The sequence below is a fragment of the Marmota marmota genome, unplaced genomic scaffold (genome assembly GCF_001458135.2).
Source record: "Marmota marmota marmota unplaced genomic scaffold, marMar, whole genome shotgun sequence".
NCBI lineage: Eukaryota > Metazoa > Chordata > Mammalia > Rodentia > Sciuridae > Marmota > Marmota marmota.
This window is the reverse complement of record NW_026000093.1, coordinates 26,586,399-26,602,431: the sequence shown is the minus strand read 5'-3', so window position 1 is coordinate 26,602,431 and position 16,033 is coordinate 26,586,399. Positions and strand designations below refer to the sequence as shown.

General features: G+C 34.7%; 1 protein-coding gene across 1 annotated transcript in view; it reads right to left on the bottom strand.

Moving 5' to 3' along the window:
• The window catches only part of Zfhx4 (zinc finger homeobox 4), a 184,769-nt gene extending 168,746 nt beyond the window's left edge, over positions 1-16,023 (bottom strand). The window contains 1 exon segment of the mRNA XM_048783081.1: positions 15,778-16,023. The gene's annotated coding sequence lies outside the window, so the exon portion shown is untranslated.
• Between the last annotated feature and the right edge of the window lie 10 nt (positions 16,024-16,033).

Genomic DNA, 16,033 nt, shown 5'->3' with positions numbered 1-16,033 from the left:
ATTTGTTCTATTGTATTAATTTTATTTTTTTTTTTTTTTTTTTCTTTTTTCTATTTTTTTTTTTTTTTTTGCATCAGTTGCTGACAGATCCTTTGTGTACCAGTCTGTATTAGTTCACACTGCTACCTCATTTTTACCCATGCTGGAATTCATAATTATAAACCACTGTACAGAAGCTTTTAAAAGGGTGTGGTGTGCTGACCAAGAGAAGAAGGTAGTGAAATTGTACTTTTCTCACAGTCTCTCTTTTGATAGATCAAAACACAGGTGAAGTACCTGTGTGGAAGCACCGATTACGTCAGAATGTATCTTTGATCTCAACCTTTAGAGGTGGTTTTCTTTAAGCAGGCTTTCTCTGCAATTTGCTTATTTTAGTAGATGTTTAGTATTTCATAAAAGATTGCATAACTTCTTTCCCATTGCAGTATTAAAAACATTAGCAAGAAGGAAGGCAAATACAAGGATGTCAAAGGATTGAGATTTTTAAGTAAAAAGGTTTCAAACCCAACTATTAAGGAACCATTATGTTTCAATAGACACTAAATCAAATAACTTAACAAAAGCACATTTTTAGAGGTGGGAAGGGGAGCCAAGCAAGCTTTTTTTCTTGCAGGATAGAAATATATCAAAGTAAATGCAATCTGCATAGTTAATGTTTGTGAGCTTTACAATTTAAAACAGAAAAGCTGTAATTTTTCTTTGCTGGCAATCTGGAAACACTCTGGAGTTAATTACAGCTGATTCGGAGTGAACCACACAAACAAAGACCAGTCTATGTCCAGACAATTATACTGCATTAACCAGCTTAGAGCTTCCTGCTGATGTTTCAGGGCTCTTCTGTTACACCCTTCTACCTTCCCAGCACGAGAGAAAATGCTTCTGCAAGAAGGAATTAATGAAGAGAACTGCAAAAGAATGTGTGACGACCTCTCCTGACACGGCAAAAAACTTTCCACCCATGTCATGACAAAGGGGAGAAGGTAATTAAGTTTGAATAGAAGGATGTAACCAAATATATTCAGCATTTAAAACAAGCACATTTTTAAGAAGGGAAAGTTTACAAAGACAAATATGAGTGTGCGAGTCACTAAGTCATTTTCCCGTTTCCCTCTCATTTTTCTCATTAAAATCTAAATTAGCTATTCAATGCAGATTTGTTTTCTTCTCTATAAATAGGGCCCTTGTGGTTGATGCAAGGTCTTCTTCTCCCACTTTGATTCTTTTTCTTTCTTTCTCTCATCCTACCCTCATTTTTCTCTCATTCTCACATCACTAAACCTATATGGACTTTGTATGACAATTACATAGCATTAAACATATGTGTTGCAGAACTGAAGAGGAAAGGTAAACTTTACCAATGAGGCCAATAGCTCTTAATTTGATTAGTCATGGGAAATAGGAATTTCACTCAGTTTTCTTTAAAACTTTAATCAAACTCCAGCTACTTTCCTTAGAGAGGAATCAATAATCACTCTTTAACCAAATTACACCATTATATGACTCATTTTATTTGTTTCCTTCAGGAAATTTTCATAATCAGTGGGCAAGATTGTCCCAATACTGGAGCTATTGCTGTAAACAAACTTTGGTGCTTTTAACTGATCTAGTTGATTTCTAATTTTCATATTCATTCTAATTGAAAATGAATAGTTTGCATTGGTGTGAGACAAGGACATAAACTGTAATTATTTTCAGTGCCTCTTTCTGATTCTTTCCTTGATACTGTTTTGCTAGTATTCCAGCTGACATTGGGGCTTTCTAGTGATTGCTTCATTAAAGGGTAAGGATGTCCTAATCAGCTAAAGTATTACTAGAAAGCTGTTGTTTGCCAATATTGTGAGAATATACTGACTTTTTTTTTGTTCCTAAAGAAGAAAGAGGTACCTCTAAATGCCAGTGACCTAGCCATACTTAAGAATTAATCATCTCCTCTATGCAAAGTAGGATTATTGTTAAGTGACTATATGATTTCTTACTTTTTTGTCCCTAAATAAATACAAATTTATAAATCAACCAGGTATTATGTTTAAAATACATACAAGTACACTCCTTAAAAATACTAAAAGGTTGCATATATTACCCTCAATTTTATAAGCATCTCAGCAATGGATAGAATCTCTTTCTCAGACCTCTGTCTTTTAATCCCTATCATATTTGAAACTTCCAGAGTATAATACTGATAAACATGAAGCTTTAACATGAAACTCTTTACTTTCCTTGGAAAAAACATGGACTACGTCAATCATTTTTGGAAATTTATAAATAACCATGTCCATATGTTTATTTTGCTATTCTCTAAAATATAATTGACTAATCTCACTGAAAAGCACAACAGTCGGGGTGTTTAGTTGACAATGCTTTTAAATCACCACATAGGATCATTTAAAAATTAAGTTTAATTGGTTTTATTAAGGTATATGTAATGACAATATTTGGTTTAAAAAAGACTTACTAGATTAGTGAAAGCCCTTGCACACACATATTTATCTCATATACAGTGTGATGACAATGTATTCTAATATTCATTTGTATTTTTCCTTCTTTGTCTATACATACGTAAAACTGATCATTGAACTCCTGTTAATAGGATATTTAAAAGAGAAAACAATTGCATAATTCTTTATCTTTCATCATTCCAATGAATGTGCTCTCATAAACAATATAACAATAAGTATAACAGTGTAAGTACATTTTAAAAACATCATTCCTTGCAGGCTAAAACTACCATAATTATCTTCATAAAACTAATCACAGGTCAGATATTCCAGCAAACATTCCTATTCCCTGAGCAATGATTGCTATGCTGTTACATGATTTCAAATAGTTTTAATGAAGAAAGCTATATTCATAATTCTTTAAATCACTACCAAGTGCCTCTTACTATATAATACTCTTGGAGTCTACCAAATACAAGTCTCTTTTTATATTCCATGTAAATATTTTAAATTACTTTATATTAAAAACCACATTAGGACTAGCATAATAGGGAACATAAGTGGAATGCCAAGTTTTCTTCTGGATGAAATATTGGCAAATTTATGTTTGATCACTAAGATTAGTTGGTTATTTTATTTCTATTAGGAAGGGCCTTTTGTTTTTGGGTTTGTTGTTGTTGTTGTTGCTGTTGTTTCTTTTTTTCTTTTCTCTTACTTTTTTTTTTCTTTTTTGAAGTGAAAGTTAATTTGACTGCTGCCCATCAGTGAAGTGAGCAATTCAGTAATTAACTTTTGTGTTTTAAATGTATGAACTTTAATTAGATTTCATTATAAACAAACAAACGTCAACCATAATTATAAGCTCCTTGGTTTACCCACATATTATCCCTTTTCAAACAAACTTGATGTCAGACAAATTAAAATCAAGCAGCCAGCAATTTTGAGTTGAATTTTACATGATCTGCTGGTAACCTGATTACTTTAACTTCAATATCATTACAGGAAAAGTATTTCAGGAAAAATAATTACAAGAATTCCAACAGGAGACAAGCTTAATTGTATTGATTCAAAAGATGCATGTTCAGAGGAACCATGTTGAAGGAATAATGTTATCTCAAATCTACAGTTTCTATTAAAATGAAATTGTCCAGCATGAAAGAAGCAATTTAAGATTAGTGTCTGCAGAACTAGAGATACTAAACTAACTAAATAATATCTGGGCCCAATTATCTTATACTTTAAGTAGCAAAATATCAGTGTGAAGCAACTACAAGGCATGAGGTTTGCAGGTTTATTTACTGACTGGTGTATCTATTAGGGCCAAGAACAAGTGGAGCTGTCAGGACATAATGAAGGTAAATGATTAGTTAGCACCAAGGCTGAACTCTTCTTCAATGCAATAAGAGTTAATTAAAGTTTACCACCAAACATCAACCAAAGCAGGATGTTGATCAGGTTTCAGCATTAAGTGCAAATAGACAATGGTTGGCAGCAATTAGTGCAGCTATCAAATGACATGCAATGATAATTATACATTTAAAACAGCTAAAGAGCTGGGGGAAAAAACTAATCAGCCTCTTTGATGACAAATACTCAAAGGGCAGGAAACAGGTATCAGATTATTTCACTTTAACACTGTAAATCAATAGAATTAAACAAGAAAAGGTTGTATGGGTACACTATCTGAAAGAGAACAGTTAACTGGACCCAAAATGAAATAAATCTGTTGTCACTGGTCTATCAAAGATAAGGACTTCTGTAACTAAAGAAAATAAGTTACTTTTCAATTAAAGTTTCAGAATGAGCTCTGTGTAAAGAAAGTTTAACTTCCAGGTTTTGTGTAAACTCAACAATGTAGCAAGTATTTCACTTAATTATTGTTATTTACATGAAGTATTAACTTCCAGTCTACTATCCTGTCAACACTGCTTTACACCTGAATGTTACCTTTGTGTCTTCAAATATTATCTCCCTGAAAAGCTTTTAGATAGAAGATTGAAATTCTTTTAATGAAAACACTTAAAACTTAACATATATTATTACATGTGTTCCCTTGATGCCATTCAAACCTGTAACTTCAATCTTGCTGAAATCAGTGGTCCTTCTTAACACATACTCCTTAAAATAGTTTTAATTAAATCAACTCATTCTTTTCCATAGTTTCTGGACTGCAGCCTAGAGTATGTCTTCAGAAATCTGCCCATCCTCATGACCCCACCTCCCCATTTTCCCAACTAATTCTGTTATGCTAAGGATTTGTACACAGTGTTGGCTAATCCCAATATTTCCCTGGAGCTAAATCTAAGCTATGGCCAACTCCCAGCACAAAAATGTCTCTCTCCAAAAGCCCTTTCGCCCCTTCAGCACTCATACACTCATTGGTCTTGACATTTTCACTTCAGCCATGACAAATGAGCTGATGACTCTGATGTGATTGCAGGGGAGGATGGCTTTATCTAAAGATATATCATTAACTCTCATCACCATCTCCTAATATGGCTCTTCTGGGTTTGTGCAATGTGTTGTAAAAATTTGAGGAAAAAAATTTTTTTTTTCTTGTAAATATATGCACTATACGTAATAAGAAAACACCTCCACCAAAAAGAGCAATGAAGCCTGAGTGAACAAGATTGGGCATGGGGGGTGGGGGTGGGGTGTAACACTAACATTAACTAAATGCTGCTCTGGGGATTTAAGTAACTCCACTCAACCTCTGCCCCAGTGCACACCAGCCGGCTGACTGTCTCTCTGAAAGGTCCTCTCCTCTTGTTCCCCTCAACATGGGCGGCTAGAGCAGAGCATAATTTGCAAAGTGACACAAATGAAGTTTCTCAGATAAACATAGCTAATCAATCAGCAAGCCAGCCAATTTCTTTGTTTCTGCCCCAGTGTAGTACCTATTTTGTCTCAGACCCTTAATTTGCTATGTTATTAAGTCTCGATTTTCTTTAGCGTAGGGACACATTGTCAAAAACAATTTTACTCTGAGATCATAGTACTCTTCATTTAGAAATAAACAATATTTTCTGAGTATTATGAAAAGTCAAACTCTTCAAGCTCTTAGAAAAGGAAGCCTTTTCATTTAGCATAAAGATCACAACCTTCAGGTTAAGTCAGAACCCAAGTTCCAGTTGCATAGTTCTTGTTATGTACACTATGGAGTTTACAGAGTAGATCCTTGTTATAACCTCTTCTCTCCATTCATCTGAGGAAACACAGCCAATCAGAGTCAACTCTCGCAAAACAGACCGCGAGAAAGGAGGTCAGGCTTTGAGGTAAAGTGCTATTCACTCTTGGATCATGCAAGGAGCTCTTTATTCCTGTTCTTATTGGCATCAGTCCCCCTTCCTAGAGCAAGAACAAAGCCAAGTGCTCGTGTGAGGTTTATGAATAAATCAGAGGTGAGCCACTTTAAGTGCTGCCCATGATTTCCTTGTTGACAGTGAGCACTTAAACAGGCTTCTATGACCAGCAACTTCTGGCAAACCATAATGATTCCTAATCTGCACCCTGCTTCATTTCAAGAACTAAATGACCCACCCCAATTTTTCCTGCAAGTTTTCACCTTCCAGGCAATTTTTGTCTATCTCTAACAACTAAGCTTTACAATCCCAGAGCAGAGCACTCAGTCATCATAGGAACTAGAGCATCTTAAAGAGGAAAAGAAAAAAGAAAAACAAAAAACTTCCTTGGCTTGGAAAAATGCCACAAATTAAAAAAAAAAATAATTAATTTCCTAGCAGAAAAAAATAATTCTCATGTTAATAGAATAGAATTTTTTTAATACAGGAGAAGCTAAGCCAAGTAAGGTAAAATATATATATGTGTGTGTGTGTGTGTGTATATATATATATATATATATATATATATATATATATATATATGTAATTCACTAAAGGGAACACATGCATACACATACACAATCTCATCAGCTGCATCCTATACTTATGTGATGCTTCCCAGGAATTTCTATGAGCTTCACTTTCCTTATCAGTTAAACAAGGAGATTGGGTTATATCCCTTCTGACTGCAACAATCTGTGGTTCTAATATAAAAACCCATTTAGATTGCACTAGAAGATAGTTTTCTCCATGGAATTTTCCAAGACAGGCCCAGCTGTTTTTAAAGTTGTATATTTCTTTTCAGAAACAAGATTTCAAGAGAAAAGGCAGATTCCAGTAGTATAACAGACTGCCATTTTCTATGTATGTTTTTAATTATTATTCATTCAACAGATATTTATTGAGCACCATGGGGTTGCCAATAATATATTCATCACTGTCAATACAGATGTGGTGCTGCCCTCGTGGAGGCTGAAATTTATTTAAAGAAACTCTTAAATATCATGAAAAATGCTAAAATAATAATTTTTCTTTCAGTGAAAGATTTCCTTATCCTGATCAGTATTCAATAAATGCTTAGACTTAACAAAATATGCCTCAAATGAACTATCAAATTCAGGCCCTCTTATAATGATTAGAACATAAATCATGCACACATTTTAATTTTTAAGAAACATTTAAACAAATATTATGAACCAAACGTATATAGATACTAAGAAATAATCAAATACAAAATTGGAAAATTACAATCCAAATATACTTATATTTCCCTTATAAAATCTAAAAAATAATTATGTGTATAAATATATATCTAACATGTATAACAAGGGGGAAATTATTAAGAATAAAAAGAGTTTAAAACCATAACAGAAACAGATATCAGTTTCTAGATGATCAAAAAAATTAGCATTTATATAATTATTAACTCTTATGAATCTTACTATGGTTAAACCTGGGTAGTCCCCTATTGAATAATGCATTATTATAAAAAATATAAAGGATGCCAGGTGAAGACTCATAATGTGGCCATAAAATTTCCCAAGAAAATTTAAGAGTTCTATAGCTATTACTGGATTTTTAATAGCTGTATTTCTTTCTAGGTTGGTATAAATTTTGGTCAATAGGGCATTTTCTAATGGTATCTATATTCCTTTCATGGCATATCAAAGTATCTTAATACCAAGTACATATAAAGGTGTTTCTACGACATCTAATCCAGTTTTGGAAAATCCTCTAATTCAAAGGCTTTTAAGCAGACTAGGTCAACTGTAAGGCTGAAATAAGTATTGTGGTCTCTTCTATTATTGTATTTAATGGACAGTCTGTACTCCTGAGTTCATGTGAATAGACCAAGGTCTAAATTATTTAAAAACTATTTCTGTCCTAATTTGCTTCTTAGAAAAATGAAGACCCAGAAATGCATTAAATATCTAGAAGCCCTTGGAACCCAACCAACTTGTGATGATGGAGTAGCAAATAATGATGTGGGAGGACTACTAACCTAGATGCCATCTAGGTACCTGTCAATGAAAAAACAATATGAGAAGAAGGCCTACCTCGATTTCCTATCTGGTAGACATATTCACTGCCTAATTCCTGTCTCTTTCTCTTGGGAGAGAAAGGGCACTGCTACTCAACCCATCTATTTAGGTTTGCTTGATCAAAACCTCATTGGCTGAACATTACATTAAAACCAACTCTGAAAGAAAGAAAGAAAGAGAGAGAGAGAAAGAAAGGAAAAGAAATGAAGGAAACAAAGGACTGGATATCAGGTCCTATCATATTCACTTATTTAACATTCACAGCACCTTAGTCTTATGTAATTTCTTTCAACTTTGAGATATAGGTGGGGAAACCGAGGCTCAGAAAGATTAAATAACTGGATAAGATCACCCATTATAGGAATTAAACTCAACTGTTTTATAGTTCTAACACAATTCCTGTTGGTCATTTCATTACCACCCTCCCCCCCACTAAAAAAAAAATGAAGTTAAAGATGATTTACAAATTTCTACAATTTAAGTTTAAATAAATAAACTCATTTAAAAAGAAAAAGGAATCCAAAATAAACAGAATCAAAGGTATGCCTGGCCTTAACTGTCATTCTTTCTGTACACTATGCAGGCTTTAAAACATCACAACCTTGTCTTCATTTACTTTCCTTACACAGAACGGAAACTTTGTTCTTGTTCACACCATGTTCATGATTATTAAAAATACATTTTAAGTCACTGAGATCATCAGTAATTTTATGAATCATAGTTTCTTTTTGGCCATTCAAAGCACCTAATGTAACCTCCTAGTTACCATAAAAATATGTTGAGCAGTCACAGTGATAAGAGATCATCCAGATATCACTTGGTTTCTCTCAGTAACAGAGAACTCACTCTCAGAGGAGTCAGTATCACTCATAAACAACCACTGCTCAATTTGCTTTGCTTCTCTTCGTGATTCCATCAGTTTCATATTCATGCAACAAATCCTTTCCCAAACAGTCAATATGCTTGAGTGACCATTGGTACCTGAGTGACAATATTTGAGTTCTCACATTTTCACATCACCCCTACTCTGGTTAGTAAGTCAATTATTACTTCTCCTGAACTCAATATTCCATATTTTAAAATAAGCTGACTCTAAGGCAGTTCTTAGGCTCTAGCATTTTGATAGCTTCTGGTTGTCTTTCCATCCTACCCACTCTTTTCTGTTGAGATTACATTGGCCAATTCTTAGAAAATGAAAGCAATTTAATCTATGGAGGGAAATTTTCAGATTACCACTATGAAAGTATCTAAGCAGGACAGAGTCACCAATATGCAAAGAAGGTAGATGTGTATGTGTGTGTGTATGAGAACAGGAGTGTTAGGGAAGATGAAACAGAATCGTATCTACTGAACCAAAAGAGATGATCCACTCTTATTCTCAACTCATAGGCTCAGGAAGGCTTAAGAATGAACTGCATCATTACTAAGTTAAGAGAAGTCATATTAGAAAAGTATTGCCAGTTTAATGAAGAAAAATATAAACCTAACAATGATTGGGCTTCTTCAACTTATTCTTCCAAACAGGCAAATTTTAAGATTCTCTAAAAACATGTCTCTTGCAAAGTTTCCTTCTGTTTCTATTTTAGAAGTACAACCAGGTGGCATACACCAGCTCACATGTTCTTATATTTTAACATTATTACAGCTATGGGTTTCCTTTCTTCTTTACAATGAAGGAAAATAATTTTATGGACAGTTATAAAATGCATATTTTAACCCCAAAGTCAATTTTCCTTGGTTATAACGATTTAGATATGAGGAAATATTTGCTGAATGCTTTCTGTTTTTATAGCTAGAATACAGTGGAACCTATAAATTTTGTTTTTAGAGGTATGTGCTTTGTGTACCATGTAGTAATTATCATCTGAGAACTATTGTATCCCCAGGACAGGCAAACTTTAGAAATGATTTGTCATCTGATATATAATGCTGGTGTATGCACCCCTGCACTGGAAACACATACTTGGGACTTGCTTGGACCATCCTCAAATTCTTAAAATTTTACTTGTCTTTTTAAAAAATCTCTATAATGTTAAAGTAGCTAATTTATTTGAGATGCTGCTTGTCAAATGACTTTAACGCCAATGCCATTTTTTCAAAGTTGAGTGTGTACATACAAAAACGCCTCAAAATGGCAAATATTTTATTTCACAGACAAATCTTTAAAAGAGTAGGAGAGTAGAGAGCAGCCATTCCTGAGCTGAGGATTATACGACAAATGGGAAACCATATCAAACTTTCAAGGAAACTTGTGAAGCTTAGAAACCAGGGAATTAGCAGAATATCAACTCCAGCCAGATCACAAAGGGGCACAATCCTTATGCAAGAAAATAATGCCACTGAGCCCTCATTAAAAGCCCATTTTGTCCTTAGCCATCAAAGACTGCCAGTGCACTGAGGTCTTGGTTATATCGTCAGGGATAACTAAAACAAGTGCCAAGAGAAATTGTGCACTTTTAGTTCTCACATGTGTCCATCTGTTCACATATAAACATATATTCTGCTTTCTGTCTGATTACTAAAATCTTGATATCGGAATACCCTGGGCTTTTGCCCATTTCCTAAGAATGCAGACATCACATAAGCGACTATTAGCCCATGTGTGATCCACTTCCATGGTGGCTGGAAAACTGCCAGTTACAACACATGGTGCTTGGTTAACAATGTCTTAAAATATAAATGAATTTATTTTTTAAATTAACACATTCTTCTTATGGAAACACCTTAATAAGACCTTATTCATGTAAAAGAATAGCCTCCATGTGGATTTTTTTTTGTTCTTTTAAGACTTTTTTCAAGCATATCATAAAGTAAACCATAAAAGTTTCTGAAACAATCCAGAATTTCTTGACAAATTTTAAAAAGAACTCCAGTAAAGAATTTTGGTGACTATATAACAAAGATCAAACAGTTTTTCCTTTACAATATGCTATACTCGAGAGGCAACCCTTACATTTTAATTTACGTGAAAAACACTTCTGATTTCCCAAGTTTCCATATAGCCATATATAACAGTACCTCAGCATCTGAACCACCAAAGTGATGAGGCAGATGGAAGTTCTACAACCTGAGGACAAACCAGCTAGGTTAATAACTGGAGAAATCTCTCAGCCCTGCTCTGGGCAGCCTTCAATGGATCATGTTGTGGTGACCTCAAACCGGAAAGAGCCTGTTTAAAATGTATACATAAAAATAATTATCTACACTGCAATGATTTACATATATACAAAGGAACTGATTCCCACCTTTGAAAGTGTCTTAACACTTTTGGCATTTTAACTGCCCTAATTATGGTTGTAGAAACATCATTAAGAGCCCTGATCACATTGTCAACTGATAACCAGTTACAGCCTTAACTAGTGACAAGGGAAAACTGTACAGCAAATGTTTTCAAGAGTGAACACACAGTACTTAGACCTTTGAAAAAATACTTCCTAAAGACAAAATATACACTACATCGACAAAGAAACATGATGAATGTATTCAGAAGTTTATGAATCCAATCCTAAGAAAATAACTCTATCCTCTTCTGCTATTCCCTCCCAGGCACAAAAGCTGATAGACCACTTAAAACAATCAACATTGCCAAAATTCAGAGTATACAACTCTTTCCACGTGAAGTGTTCCCCCACTTACATTGGATGGGGAAAAATAAAGCACACTATATGTTCCACTGTCAAATGAATTAAATATTCATGCCATACTACTGGCCTCTTCTAAAATAACTGTTTTTTGCCAGCAAAGCGCTGGGAATTCTTGATACTCAATAGTCAATATTTGGGTAGCCTGGCATGTTTCTGAAAACTCTTCTACATACAAATGTCTGTTGATCATTCTCTAGCTGCACTATTGTCATACATATTACTTCCCAATGATGATGGAAACTCAGGGCATCTCATAAAGTTGTTGAAATCTGAGCCACTGCTTGTTTTCTCAAGTCTTGGACAAACATAACTTTAGAGAGAGCACAGCAGAGACATAAGAAAGAGACGCCTGCATTTTCATCTTCCTTTCATCTTAGTCATTCAGTCAGCCATTCAGGACCCTATTCAACAGAGCTTTTCATTATGCAAAAAAATGCTAATCCTTTTCCGATGCTTTCACACTTGTATAAACCCCCATTCCTTCAACTGAAAAGCAATTATATCAGTTTACCTTTCTGTCAAAAACAGGATTAATATTCCAATAACAGAATATCCTTTCTTTTCCTATCTTTTTGCTTTAGGAAACTAGAGATTATTAGTAGAGGCATTCTTAGAACAAGAATCCATTATTTTAAATATGATTATGTTAACCAATAGGTGGAAAGGGGAGAAGAAGAAGATGAAGAAGAATAAAAGTCCTTCAGTTGCTGCAGAAACTCTTTTCTGTGACAGAACTGACCTTCCCTTTATAGATGCCCAAAGAGAATGAGACTCACTCTGGTCTATTAATCAGAAACAAATTATGAAAGAATGTAGCTGGACTGGTTGACACTATCCCGTCTTGGGAGACTCAGTAACAGCCTAGTAACAATGTCCTCTTCATGGGTAATGAACAGCCATGACAAATGGGGCAGAGAAACTATTTATTTGCATATGCAAATTACCACACAAGGGAAACATGTACAAACAAGTGTCATTGTAAGGTGGATTAGGCAAACAACGCTTTCTTTTTAGGACATTCTGCAGCCCAGAACATTAGTCAGCACAATTAAACCAGTCTCCATGGAGACTAATGAAATTTCACCATGGTATGAGTTAAATTAGATAGCTAGTTATGTGTTTCCACAATCCAACTTGAAATCCATTATTGTTTCAGAACAATACAGCAATTGTGCCTAGTTGATCTTTGCCAGCTCAACAAGCTCCTAAGTTGACAATTTGCATATGTTAATATAATTAAGCACTAATTACATGAAACTTGTACATATTCACATGCACTTTCCCTGGGCGCTTCTCAGTTTGAACCTTGGCCAAGTCTTTAACCCTTAGAATGGTCTTACATGGGGGGAAAAAAAGACAACCCTCTGCCTGTGGGTACAGCCTGTAGGCAGACACAGAAAGGCTCTTCATTTATAAACACAAAGCTTAACCTGGCTTCTCATATTTCTAGCAACAATGACAGAAAATATTTTGTGAGTGTACTAGGGACCAGGGATAAGGAAAATGAAGAGGGGGGATGGATTAGTCTTTAAAGGCTCAGAACAAGTATCTTCTCAAAGGAAGGCAATCACATTCATTTCAAGAAAATGTGAAGAATTTGTTCTCATTGACATTGTCGAACCTTGGGAAATGAAAATGGTTTGACAACAGAAAAATAGCAAGTAGAAAAGGGAAAAGGAGTCAGCAGCACCTAATGAGCTTTACATAAATATATGCAGAGGCAATTAAGCAATGTTAATTACTATGACAGCAGTTAATTGAATATAATTAGATATTTTAAGCCACTGAATAAAGCATAGTTAAGATTAATTTTATTGAGATTAATTGTAAATAAGGATAGATTAACTCTGTGTTTTGACAGGCATAAAAAGTAGTTCTGCAAATTAAGCAGGAGCATGGCCACCAGTCCAAAAATCATATATTATTTTAATGTCACACCTCAGAATCATCTCCTCAATAAACATGACTTTTCAAACCCAAACAGACAGGAATCTTGAAGAAAAACAAACAGCTTGCAGAGATTAAAGAGCCTTTTGTCCTTTTTCATGTGCATTTCTTTTAACAGACTAAATTAAGCGAGTCTGGTGTACGTTTTTTAGGAAGGAACATTTCACACTGAATGGAAAAAATGTTCTATCACATATGAAATTCGTGCAGCTGTGCGGAACTTGGTCCAGATGGTTTAAGACTATAAAACACGACCAAATGATAGACGGTAGGCCTTCCCAAGATTATGTGATAAAGTCACAATCTTTTATTTTGAGCCCCCCCTTATTTCTGCTTTGTATTATTTCCAATCAAATCACATACTTTCTTTTATGATTGTGTTTCTCCTAGAGCGTAAAAAGAAGCATTGTCCCTACTAAGTGCTAGAAACTAAATGTAAAAAAGAGAATTGAAGAAGGCCTCATTTAACAGATATCAGCCAAGTCACTCAGCCACAAAATGCAATGATGGCTATGACAACAATGTATGCAAATGACACCACTTGATTATTACTCTCACAAACAATGGTTTCTAAAAATACTCCTTAGGAATATGTTGCCAAATGAAAATCCCCCACCAATACTTTCACACCAAGCTAATTCATGCATACTCTATAAGAAAATTAACACAGTCCTCAAGAATGCTGAACAAATCACTAATAAGAAAGGAGCTTCAATTGATTTTGAAATAAATCAATAGGTGATTAACATAATATTTTTAAAGCAGCAGAATATATATGTATTACACAAACATATATATTATATTTTCAATACCTTTTAGCTCTTAATCGAACAAGGGCTTTACACTATTGAGCCTGGCTCTACACTGCCTCACAACTTCTTTAGGATGCCTTTAGTCTCTATAACGAAAATCCTAAAATGGTCTGTGAAACAAGACTACGACAAGCCATTCTGCAGTGAAAGATTTTAAATCATCCGGCCTCTTCTAATAGACTTGAGACTTATTGAGGTAGAAACCATAAAAAATGAAGAAGGGAAATTTAATCCCTGAAATATTGATTTGCACATTAATATCATATAGGCAGAGGGCAATTTGGCTTCGTGGAAATGACACATTGTCGACCCTTGGTGAAGTCAGAGCCAATCTAACTGCTGAACATGTCTGAATCTCAAGAGTTATTAAGGGCTTCCCTTCTTGCCTTTATGACTTTTCTTCAGCCTACCAATGCAATCTTAAATGTATTATCTTTAAGAAATAATTGTAAAACCTCAGGGGTTTTCCAGTTAATGGAAGGGAGGCCAAACCACATCAGATTCTGAAATGCAACATTAAACCCTTGCAATCAACAAAACCACCTCAATTCTCATCCATCCAGTGCAGGATCTAATATTGTTATTAGAGATAATCAAATTTCATTGTGTAAATTTAGGCTCATGGTCGGAATGGAAGCAGTAAATTCTGCAATATTAAACAGCAATTTTCTAGCCTCTATGTTTTCCTTTGCTGGTCTGCAGCATCTTCTAAAATAATCCAAGTAGCTCAAAATTAATGAACAGATTGGGGCTCATCTACTAAAAACTGCAAAAGATTACAATAGAACTGAACATGCTTGTCTCATTTTTAACTTTAAGTGGCAACTTTCACTTCATAGACCCACAGCTCCCTATCTCTATCTAACCCCACAGTTGGTGCTATTGCTTTGACTTACACAGCTGGTTTACCTGACCTTTCTTTGTTCCTTGGGTACATTTCACTTTTCAGATTTATGGTATTTCCCCCATATTTCATTGACCCTATCTTCATTGCTATAAAAAATGAAAACACTTGAATATGAGTTAACTATTTTTAATACAAAAGCAGCCAGCTATTAAATAAACACACAGTGATGTTCTCCCCAGTTTACGCCATAAATATTAAAAACATTTAAAAATAACTGTATAAACCTTATGATCCCAAGCCAGGTGCAAGAGGTTAAAACAGCTGGCTAGCCATCTTTTATTTTTGTGTGCCTTCCTGCTGATTGAAACCTCAAACCTTGAAAACTATCTAATATTTCCTTAAGGATTTTTTTTTTTTTTAAGGATGAGGAAGGAAAAAAGAAAACCTTCATTCTTTTTAATATGCTTCTCAGTGGAGAAGAAAACTCTAAAACACAGTCAAAGAGGTAGTGAAATAATCCCGAATATCTCCTGTTTTATTTAGACCCATCCTTTCCAACAATTTCTATATACAATTGTTTTTATTCTTCAGTTAGAAAAGAGGAAAGAGCAAAAAGAAAGAAAGAAACAAAAGTCTGAGCTTGCTCTGTCAGTTTTGCCAGTAAATATAAAGTAAAACAAGTGTTGATGGCACCGAGAGTGTTACATACCCGGGCTGTGTTTTTGCATTGCTCTCAATGGAAGCGATCGATGCCCGTGTCACTGTCGCGTCCCAATCGCAGCCAAGTCTCAGCTTTAATCTAAGCAACACCCGAAAAGGCAGCGGCAGCCGCAGCCTCTCCCTCACTGTTCCATCCATCCACCCAACTAAAAATATAATACTACATATGAGCTTTAACCACTCCACGTTTATAGGGATCAAGCCACTGAAAATCCAGGAGAACACAATAAAAAAAAAAAAAAAAC